An 11,992-nucleotide genomic window follows, 5' to 3' on the forward strand; every position below is an offset into this window, starting at 1 on the left:
AGGCTTGCATGCTGTTAAGAAATAGAACCCCATGCCATGAAGCGCCCAATGCACAGGTTTGGAGTTGATGTTAAAGGGGCTATCCAGGCTCCTAATAGCAATGATTACCAGTATCAAATCGGTGGCGCCCCCCATAATTTAGCTGTTAGAAGCTCTGGCAGCGCCCGAGAAGTACAGATCAGCTCCTTTTGAAACCAACGATTTGTAAAAATCCTTGGAGCTGGGTATACAGCTTCAGGGAACAGCTGGTTGTCCCAAAACCCTGCTCCAGTACAGACCTAGGCTCATTGGCATTCATCGCGGACGCAGATGTATGGATTAGCTCTGCTGGGTTTGCATTCTAGGTCTCGGGAATACAGACGAAATTAAGAAACACCAAAACGTTCTAGATCTTATAATCAATGCGGATTAGACAACCAAGCAGGAGACACAGTGTAGCACGGCAAGTCTACAAGCCCTGATTGTGCCGGCCAAGCGTACAGCCGTTCATTCATCTGTACAGGAGCCTGCAACATGTAAAGCCCAACCAGGAGGCCATGTAATGCCCAACCAGGAGGCCATGTAATGCCCAACCAGGAGGTCATGTAATGCCCAACCAGGAGGTCATGTAATGCCCAACCAGGAGGCCATGCAAAGACCAACCAGGAGGCCACGTGAAGCCCAACCAGGAGGCCATGCAAAGCCCAACCAGAAGGCCATGTAAAGCCCAACCAGGAGGCCACGTGAAGCCCAACCAGTAGGCTACGTGAAGCCCAACCAGGAGGCCACGTGAAGCCCAACCCGGAGGCCACGTGAAGCCCAACCAGGAGGCCACGTGAAGCCCAACCCGGAGGCCACGTGAAGCCCAACCAGGAGGCCATGTAAAGCCCAACCAGGAGGCCATGTAAAGCCCAACCAGGAGGCCATGTAAAGCCCAAAAATAGCTCATATATGTGCCCCCATTATGGCTTTCCAATATCTTATTAAAACTAATTGACTTAAAACTAGGTTTTGACCCATTACGTACATTAGGACAAGCCAATCTTACATGCTGTAGTCCCACACATAGAATTAAATAAAGTTATACTAAGTAATGTTGGCGCTACGCCCCCCGGCACTCACAAGTCACTGTTAGGCCACATAAGCGCTGCAGCTTATCAGCAAGCACTAATATGCCATGTGGGCACTGCAGCCCATCAGCAAGCACTGATCTGCAATGTGGGCACGGCAGCCCATCAGCAAGCACTGATCTGCAATGTGGGCACGGCAGCCCATCAGCAAGAACTGATCTGCCATGTGGGCACTGCGGCCCATCAGCAAGCACTGATCTGCAATGTGGGCACGGCAGCCCATCAGCAAGCACTGATCTGCCATGTGGGCACTGCAGCCCATCAGCAAGAACTGATCTGCCATGTGGGCACTGTGGCCCATCAGCAAGCACTGATCTGCCATGATCCTAGCATGAAAAACACAAAAGTTGAACAATAATTCTGCGACTTCTCAAAATGATTTAGTCGATGGTTGTGATGAATCGGGGCCAATTGCTCAGTCTTTATGGGTGGAGTACGGACCACCCAAACGCAACTGCTAAGCAGAAAGGAGCCCTGCCGCTGGTAAGGAGAGAGGGAACCAGATCCTGCATGGGGGACACCCCGAACTAAGAGCTGAAGATCCAAATCTACGTGCATCTTATAGCAAACCACAAAAAAGGCAGAAAATCCTGCTGTGATTGCTCCACATCTGTCCAACTGGATTGTACGAATCACTGTTTGCAGCCAGCAAATGAAGCATTGGGTAGTCCACCATGTGACGGCCCTTTAATACTGGCCCCAAATTGCTGCACAAATTAAAAATATGTAATACTTACCCCCCTGATCAGTGCTGCTACTCTACTCACAGGTGTGTGCTCCTGACAATCAGTCACGTGACCGCTGCAGCCAATTGATTGACCGTAGCAGTCACCTGATGCATCCCATCTTTCTCAATACTAGGAGTCCTATAAGGGATGCAACACCTAATGAGGTGAAATCCACATAATTCTCATTTTGGGACTCCCTTGGTGCCATGCACTTACTCATACTAAAACCGGTCTCCGCCTGAAGTTTTAATGGATTATTCTCTAATTTGGAGGCTCTGCCCCAACTTCCTGATCATTGTGGATCCATCCAACTGCTGGGACCCCCACCCATCCTGAGAACCAGGGCTCTCAGTCAACATTAAGGGACTTGTCGCCGGGCTATAAGTGTCCAGTCTCTGCCCGCATTCTATTCCCGCTGCCCCCCCCCCCCCCCCCCGGAGTTTGCCATTTCTTCTATTTTTTAAATCTGCCATACAGTTCCAGACATATGGGCCTTTTATGGTCTTTACTCAGTGGGTGGTGCTTATAAATTAATTATGTGAAGCACCCCAAGGACACGCCCCAGAAAATTCGGTGAGCCACGCCCACTTGTAAAAAAAAAACACATAAATGTTATCACTAAATAAGAAGGTCCATATTCCTGGAACCGTGGGGTGCATTTACAAAATAAAAAAAAAGCAACAATTGGACATTTTTGATTTGGTGACTCTAAAAAGATCACATTTGTATTTCTCTAAAGATCAAACAGTATATAATCCCTGTGCACCGACAGTCGGCAGGGGTTCAGGGACTGTTTGGCATCACAGTGCATGGAGTCCTCGTTGTGCCATGCGTCACAGTACACGGAGTCCTTGTTGTGCCATGCGTCACAGTGTACAGAGTCCTTGTTGTGCCATGCGTCACAGTGTACGGAGTGCTTGTTGTGCCATGCGTCACAGTGCACGGAGTCCTTGTTGTTCCATGCGTCACAGTGCACGGAGTCCTTGTTGTGCCATGCGTCACAGAGTACGGAGTCCTTGTTGTGTCATGCGTCACAGTGCACGGAGTCCTTGTTGTGCCATGCGTCACAGTGTATGGAGTCCTTGCAGTGCCATGCGTCACAGTGCACGGAGTCCTCGTTGTGCCATGCGTCACAGTGCACGGAGTCCTCGTTGTGCCATGCGTCACAGTGCACGGAGTCCTTGTTGTGCCATGCGTCACAGTGCACGGAGTCCTTGTTGTGCCATGCGTCACAGTGCACGGAGTCCTTGTTGTGCCATGCGTCACAGTGCACGGAGTCCTTTTTAACCAACCACCTGCCAATAAGCACAAGCCTCAGGCCAGGGGCACCAAGCATCATGTGCATGAGGCATCACTGCAGCACACCCATTACGATGATGCCTCCTGCACGCGACGCCTGGTGCACCGGGCCTGAGGCTCATTTTTTGGCAGGTGCCCTTTACAGGATGAAACATATGGAGCAGACAGAGCTTAATGCTGATTAACACAGCAAGGAAGAAGCAAAGAGAAGCAAAGAGACAGAAAACGGGGCTACATGAGGCATTTCCTCTGCCAGTGATCCAGACAGCTAGGAGGAAGCTCAGGGTGTCTGCTACAGACTCAGCGCGGAGGGAGGAGGAGGCATGGAGTCTGCCACCAACTCCGGATGGGGGAGGAGGAGGATAAGACATGGCTACAGTGCTCTTGGTATTACCAGCAACTCTAATGCAGCTAAGACTTTCCGGTGAAGAAAGCATAAAACCAAGCATCTGATTGGACGCTGTGCCAAAAAAATAAATAAATAAATAATACAATTTAAAGGGGAATTCCACCTAGTTATCCTGCTGCTGGATCAGGTCTCAGAGGACGTGACTGGGTCCGTGGGCAGCTGCTCATCATCACATGCGCTGTCCTCTTACATCCTACGGTCAATATCCGTCCCTAGAGGGCTTTCTTCAGGTCCATGTGTAAAATGGCTCATGCGCTCTCGCACATTGATTAATTAATTACACCTCAAATATCGTTGCCACATTTTAATTTTCACTATTTTCTTTCTTTGCGCCGAAGAAGTGGTTTAGGACTTATACCTCTTTAGGTCTACTTCGATAGGAGTAAAGGCAATTTTCTAGTATGTTAGATTTTAAGATTTGTCCAAAGTAACCGTTTTTTGCCCTTTTGTTGTTCCCGCCGCTCCCCTGAGTATTCCGCTGTTTTCCTTTTTTAAATCCGACATATGGTACCAGAGATATTGGGCCTTTAGGTTTAGTGCTCATTTCTCAGATCTTTGAAAGGGGGCGGTGCAGCCCAGAGACCCGCCCCTGAGGATCCTGTGAGCCACGCCTTCGAGGAAGCAAACAAAAATCACCACTAAATTAAAACGCCCATATCTCTGGGACCGTACAGCGGATTTAAAAAAGAAAAAAAGTGGAATGCTCAGGGGAGCAGCAGGAATACACTCAAGAGCAAACACTGGACACTTTCGACTGGGTGATAGGGCCTCTTTAATAACCATCACAGACTTTAAGGAGTTTGTAAACCGCAGTATGCCACTCAGCGTGTCCTCAGTGATAAAAAGTAAAAAAAAAGTAATTTCTGCACTGTCTGAGAACATATCCAAGCTGCTGATTCCCAGGCTCTCTGATAAAAGAAGCCTTTTGCTATTAATTCCTGCATCCACCTCTGCCTGTGCCCAATGGGGCTCACAATCTCACTCCAGACACAACCACCAATTTCACAGAATGCCAGCGAACAATCGTCAACAGAAGGACACCAGACTACCTGGAAGAAACCCATATGAACTCTACGCAGATGTTGACCTTGGTGGATTAAACCCAGAGGCACAGTGCTGCAAAGCAACTGTGCTACCCACTGAGCCACCCAATCACCCAAACCATCTCCTGATAGACTTGATCTGGATGCTGTGTTCGTAAAGGGGTATTCCCGTCTCAGTAAATTATATCACTAGGATATGCTATCGCTGAATAATTGCCATCTGACCCCACAATCCTGAGAATTAAGGGGCCACATTGTTGCTCCCGTTGGGGAGAAGGATGGTTTGTTTTTACCGTAATTCTGTCCATACCACTGAACGCAGCATTGAGTTGTGAAGGCTTTACGTGTGCTCAGATGACATGGCCCAGCGAGGATTGAAGAGGGTGTGACGCGCCAAGTAAAGTTCTCCAACATCCAGTGGTTCAGACACATGAACATGTCACAGACATTAACCCTTTCGAGAGTGGAGGGCATTTACGTAGCGAAATTTCAGCTTCTGGATCCTAAACAGACCTGTCCATTTTGTGATCCCCATTTGAGGATCAAACGCAGACATAGCTAAGATTATGGTTGAAGGAACATATAACCACAACGATTGGATGCCTTGTCTGGCGCCTGTGGGTGCAGAGATTTTTACTACTCTAGAGCAGGAAAACATTTGTTAAACATGTTATCCTTACATCTCTTACTATTTTTTATTAATTTTGTTTACTATTGGGGCTCTGGAGCATCACTACCACAACTTATCAAATTCAAGATGAGCCGTGGCTTCCGCTATGCCACAAATCTTACCCCAGCCATGAGGACTGGTGGTGAGGTGCACTCCGCTCACCCGGCGCTGATTCATTGTACACCTTTTCATGAATCAGGACCGCCTGACTCCAGCATGACCCCTCGCCAAGACCCCTCGCACTGATAAGGTAGTTCCGTCTGTGAACCGGAGGATAAATAAAGTTAAGTTGAACTTTCTTGGGTCACCTGCCTCATTATCGCACACACATGAAAGCCGCTGGTTTAAATATAGTGGAGAATGTGGGTAGTGTGAACTGACGGGTACCCTGAAAACGCTGCATGTCCGTGATTGAGCCTACACAATTACAAATCAGGACCATGGACAACATGGAGGAGCTACTAAAGCAGCTGGCCATCACCCAGCAACAGCAGCTGCAGTTACAGTGGCAACAGCAGGAGCAGCACAAGCAGCAGCGGCAACAGCAGGAGCAGCACAAGCAGCAGCGGCAACAGCAGGAGCAGCACAAGCAGCAGCGGCAACAGCAGGAGCAGCACAAGCAGCAGCGGCAACAGCAGGAGCAGCACCAACAGCAGCAGAAATCCTCCAACTGATTCTGCAACAGATTGTGGAACTGCGAGAGATGCCGCCGCCGCCGACCCTAGTTCATCCCAAAGCCCGCGACAAAGTCAGGTCAGCACTGAAGAAGACGAGTACGGAGGATGACTAGGAAGCTTTCCTCACCATGGTTGAACACACAGTGGAGCGAGAGAATTTGCACATATCCCAGTAGGCTGAAGTGTTGGCCCTGTTCCTGATGGGAGACGCCCAGAAGCCTTACCGTACTTTGACCTCAGCTGGGAGGATGCCCAGAACTATGGGGAACTCAAAAGGTGAGTCCCTTGCCCAACTATGGGTTAATGTGTATGTACTGGCTTACCAGTGATCCTTTGTGGAGAACCGAAACGCTAGGTCTCAGACGTATGACTTATTGCATTTAGTACAAATATGGCTTCAGTCTGAGATATTGAGCCCAGCCCGATTGGTAGCAAGGGTAGTAGTAGTCGACCGCCTGGTGAGAATATTGCCACACACAGCTGGGTGGGGCAAAGGGACGAGGCCAATCTAGATCAGGTGGTTAGCCTCGTACCGAACTCTGCCCCACTGCGAGTATCACGCTGGCCCCTGCAAGCACAAGAGCCTGGAAAAGGGACCTGATCCTCTGCTGGGGTCAGTCAGAACTGAGCCCATACTGAGGGGCTACCCCGGAGTGAGAGTGGCATAAGAACAGTTATCCCTAAACCGGTCTCGTGTACTAGCAGTGCGACCGCTACCAGGTGCTGTCAGTGACAAGGGCCAGGACATGTGGCTGCCAACTGCCTCCTGAACCCTTGGACTGCGTGTTTAATCGATGGGTGTCGATGTATGCCCAGACCATCTTCACCAGCTTTTGAACCCCATCTGTGCCAAGAGCGCATCAATGGACACTGGGCGGAGGCTCTCTTGGACGAAAGAACCTTAGTGATACTCGTCCATGGGTCACTGATCTCTGGGTTAGAAGCCACTGGGGGAAAGTTGGGGTCATTTGTATACATGGCGAACTCCGGGAGTACCCAACGACGGAGGTCACATTTTCCACTCCGTACAGGGAGGTTAAACATGATATGGGAGTTGTGGACACGCTTCCTTATGGGACTGTATTAGGAAAAGACTTGCCCTTGTTCTGGTCCCTATGGCAGAGTAAAATTAACCCTACCAGGGTAAAGGTCTGTCTGGGCGCAAAACCAGAAAATTCTGAGTCGGGGTTATCAACCGAAGGGGGTCACCCTCATGGGAAAGGAACACCTGACAGGTTTCCCATAGAGGTGTTAGCAGGAGAGGTTGAGGAGACCACATTAATCCTGGAGATGGAAGTATCCCAGGGAACATTTGGGACAGCTCAGTTTCAGGATCCCACACTAACCCGAGCCCAGTTCAGGGTGACAGGGGTATCTCAGCAACCGGGGACAGAGGCGTTTTTTCCACGCATGGTGGTCTAACAGGGGTTGCTATACTGGGTTGACAAAATCCGTGATGAATTATTGCTAGTGCCGAGGTTGTACCGTCGGACGGTGCTCGAGAAGGCTGGGTGGTTACCTAGGGGTTAAAAAGACACAATAGCAGATCCTGCAGTGGTTCTCTTGGCCTGGGATTTATGCGGAGGTGCAGATGTTTTGTAAGTCTTGCTCAGAGTGTCAGCAGACCGCACTCACCGCAAGTTTCCGAAGTCCATTGGTTCCTCTGCCTATTCTAGAGGCATCTAGTGAACGGATTGCTATGGATCTGGTAAAGACCACTGTAAGGTCAGCTCGTGGCCACCAACACATGGTCATAGACTACGCTACTCATTACCCGGAGGCTATTCCATTGCGTCACACCTCGGCAAAACTTATTGTCTGGGAGCTGTTCACCATGTTCGCTCGCCTTGGGCTACCTATGGAGATCCTAATGGATCAGGGGACTTCTTTTATGTCCAAGATGACAAAGGAACTGTGCAATGTACTCCAGATTAAACAGTTTCACACGTTGGTGTACCATCCACAGGTTGATGGTTTAGTTAAAAGAATTAACAAAACCCTTAAATTTATACTTTAAAAAAGTGGTCTCCAAAATTGGGAAGGATTGGGACATGAGACTGCCCTAAGTAATGTTTACCATCCGAAAAGTACGGCAGTCTCCAATGGGGTCCTTAACTCCTACGCTATTATACGGCAGGCATCCTAGGGGTCAGCTGGATGTAGCCGAAGAGACGTGGGAGCTATAGATGTGTGATAGAGCACGTGGCCAGTATGCAGGACCTGATCACGGTGGTCATGCCTGTAGGAAAGGAACAGCTGATGGATGCCCAGGCAGCGCAGAGCTGAGCTTCTCATAGAAAGACCACGGTCAGGTCCTTTAAACAAGGGGATCGGGGAGTAGTCTTCGTGCCCACAGCAGAAAGTAAGCTCATGGCCACGTGTCGAGTGTCATACGATGTCCGAGAAAAGGTTGGGGAGGTGAATTACAGTAATGCCCTCATCCACGGCAATGGACTGACAAGGGATGTGGGTCGGCTGCCAAAAAAGATCTGTTTAGAAGTCGTTTAGGTTGAACCTTCTTGGGTCACTGCCTCATTGCCGCGTGGACACCAAGCTTCTGCCTTACACCCATTATGAGCTATCCAATTAGTGCTAGTAGGGTCGACAAGGCACTGAGACTCCGAGGGAAGGGGTCCATTTAATCCCACATTTCCAGCTGTAATAACTGAAAAAAGACCCTATTACAGAAAAGAAGTGAATCCCTAGTAAAAATGTTATAGATTAAATGTCCTCTCCGGTGTCCGAGTGGAGCAGATAAGAGTAAGGTCACAGCACTGACGCCATGAGCTGGAGAGCTGGACATTCACCTTTCCCCAGATGACCTCTGCGTTACACAAGCCCCAGGACTGGACCGATGGTGGCCACTCCTTGCTAGAACGCTTCAAACATCCGGTATAATGTGCAACCTCAAAATAACCGTGTCCCCCAGGGACGGGGTCCTGCAACTGAAGAGCCAGCTGGCAACAAGTTTTTACACCAGACCTGAAAGCAGGAAGCGTTAATCCGTAACCCGTCACGACGATTCACCTCTATAGTTCGAGGTCCCCAGTCTACTATGGGGGCGGCATTATTTCCTATCATACCGATGGCTACTGGTTTTTTTCTTACTTAAATACACAGATTTTTGGCTAAAAATCATTACATTAAAACGTTTTGCATCTATAGCACAGTGTATTGCTGGCTGTAGAATGAATATACTGAGAGTCTGTCAGTGAGCTCCTTCTAAGGGTCTAACGGGAAAGCTTGCAGTTGTATTATCTGCTCTTTTCTATGCTCCTCTCAGCTGATTTATGACCAAAGACTGCATCAAAGCTAAATGCACAGAAAAACAAGGAACCTATGAAAGCAAAAAGGTGCAACTTTTTTTTATGAAATTCGATCGCAAACATTATTGCCGCCTGAGTATTCTAGTTTTTGTATTTTTCCAATCCTCCATACGGTTCCAGAGATATGCGCCTTTTTATCTAGCGCTTCTTTTTATGGTTCAAGCGAGTGGGTGTGGCTCGCGGGATAATTATGCAGAGCCACGCCCCCGAGGAGCCTGTGAGCCACGCCCCCGAGGTACAGTCCATAAAAAGGTGCACTAAACAAATGTCCGTATCTCTGAAACCGTATGACGGATTTAATAAAAACAAAAACCAGAATACTCATGAAAGTAGCGGGAATAGAAGAGCAAATACTGGACATTATTACCTGGTTTATTACCTGGTGACAGGTCCATTTTTAAAGGGCCCTCCCTTCAAATGCAGAATAGGTTGCCAATTCACTAAAACAAAAAATAACATAGCATATTTTTAGTGGTCACCCACGACCACAAGGGACAATGAATTTATGTGACCGGTCAGGTCTGCATATGGCATGGCGTATGGGCGCACATGCTGCCTGCGCTTACATGCCAACTAGCGCACGTTGTGATTTATTTTCTAGGACCAAGGACCGGTGAAGGATAGCCTGGGCAATATCTGAGACCACTGATTTACCAACATGTGCCCATTTTGAGTAAATCTGGCCCTTAAAGTACAACTCTGGACGACAGAGACTATGCCCTCCAAACCCCCGACATATATTTTCATAAATTCCTTGCCTGATATCCCATATAAATGGCGCCGCCGTCGCTACGTCTGAGTGTAGGTGACACATATTCATGAGAGCGTGGAGATCTGGTCCAAGGCCAACAGCTCAAACCAACGTCTGGAAGACGACAGGGCCAGAGAATGAATCACTTACATTATTTATATATGTGTGCCATTCTTGCCTTCAAAAATGTACCAAACCGCTGCACACAATCACAGGCTGCAGCGGTCAGATGACCCAGGAATGGGACGTGATGGTCTCCTGTCCTGATGATCAGGCTTTGAAATACAATATATGCGATTCTTCTCTCCCTTAGGAGAGTCGGGAGGCCCCCATACACATTAGGTGGTCCGCTACACCTGATAAACTAATGGTGACTAGTGAGTACGGGGCTTCCGGACCCCCTATCACATCAAAGAATCAAACATTTGGAATTTCAACCATCTGATCCTTTTGGCTGCAGGGTACAGAAGCAAAATCAGAGTGATCTACCCCCTTCTTCATACACAACACGTGCACGCTCTGCTCAGCTGGTCTACAAATCAGAAGTGACTGTCCAATGGTCACAAAATACCAACATGGCCCCTAGACCGGTATCCTGTGACTTGTCATTTGCTCAAATAAAATGGGATAAACACCTTGTAAAAAAATCCCCTGAGCACTCCTGATTCTGCCACTTTTTTCCGTTTTGCGCTGCGCCATTCCATTGCAGAGATATTCGCATTTGTTTCTTCTGCAGCGCAGCATGTGAAATCTCTGCTTAAAGCCCAACTGGGCGTTTCTTTACAGCCTTCTCTGGGGGAGTGCACTTTCTTTAACCCCTCCCAGACGCTGCCAATCGCAGCCCGTAAGCTGATGTAACAGTCTCAGAGTTGAGAGGGAGCGATGAAAGATTCCTCTAGCTGCACTACAAGCGGAGATTTCACATGCTGAGCTAGAGAAGAAACAATGTGAATATCTCGGCAATGGAGCGACGCAGAGCTAAACGGAAAACGGCGTCAGAATCTGGGGAGCTGAGGGATTCGTACTAGATATCTAACTCCAACCTGTCGAGCATTTTTCGGATCCGGTGCCTGGCACAGAACTATTCCGCCATCACCAGGGTCGAGGACCAGTCCGTTTTCCAGCTTTACCACGTAGCGGAGTGACGAGCCGCACACCCACACTCTGCCTAGTCCTGGAAACAAAGTGTTAAAACATTTCTCCTGGTGGGAAAGTTGTGACACAAAGACGTGGGTCTCGGAGATGCCCCCCGCACTGGGCAGCACAGGGTGGGCCACAGGATGCCCCCCATGCCACGGACCATGCTGTAGGCCTCGCTGCCTCCATGTCAGACGTGCCAGGGCTGTGCCCTCCATGGGGCAGGTAAGAGGCCAGCACATGGCAGTGCCCACACCTGCACCTCTCAGGCCACAAGCCCAGTGCAGGGGGTGCTGAGCCCCTCACCCACCACAGGCATCACCCCGAGAACTCAGCCCAAGTGCCACCCTCACCCAACTATTACTGCCCCGGCCAACATGTGAGCTTACCCGGGATCCCGCCCGACACACGACCGAGCGGGGTGGAGCAGTAGGCGGGGACCCCCTCCCCAGAGCTGATCACCGATGGATCGATCCCAGGTATCGATCCCCCCACAGGAAGGGCCGATGCTGAAGAGGAGGGAGGGGGTCTCTCCCTGGTGCGGCTCTACGAGGCCAAGTTTCCCAATGGTGATAAAGCGGCCACTCCAGCCCCTCACGGCGAGCGTGAGATCGTCCCCCGCCTCATTTACATATCTGTGTCCCGGCCGCTGATTGGCTGCCCCGCTGAGCCCCAGGCTGCTGATCTGAAAGAAGTGCGCAGCTCGGTTTAGTGAGTGCGTGGAGGAGGAGGAGGCAGGACGTGTCTGCTGCCGCCGGGGGTTACCGCTGTCACAGCAGGGGCTACCCCCGCCCGGCCGGCCACGGGCGGCCCCCACGTCACTCACACCTAGCAGATGGCCGC

The 11,992-nt window shown here is 49.8% G+C and overlaps 1 protein-coding gene across 2 annotated transcripts in view; it reads right to left on the minus strand.

Moving 5' to 3' along the window:
* Positions 1-11,756, minus strand: part of CHD9 (chromodomain helicase DNA binding protein 9) — a 143,232-nt gene extending 131,476 nt beyond the window's left edge. For both annotated transcript variants that reach the window (XM_069740558.1, XM_069740556.1), the window contains exon 1: positions 11,539-11,756. The gene's annotated coding sequence lies outside the window, so the exon portion shown is untranslated. The remainder of the gene's footprint in view (positions 1-11,538) is intronic.
* Between the last annotated feature and the right edge of the window lie 236 nt (positions 11,757-11,992).

Source organism: Ranitomeya imitator, chromosome 9 (assembly GCF_032444005.1).
Source record: "Ranitomeya imitator isolate aRanImi1 chromosome 9, aRanImi1.pri, whole genome shotgun sequence".
NCBI classification, from domain to species: domain Eukaryota; kingdom Metazoa; phylum Chordata; class Amphibia; order Anura; family Dendrobatidae; genus Ranitomeya; species Ranitomeya imitator.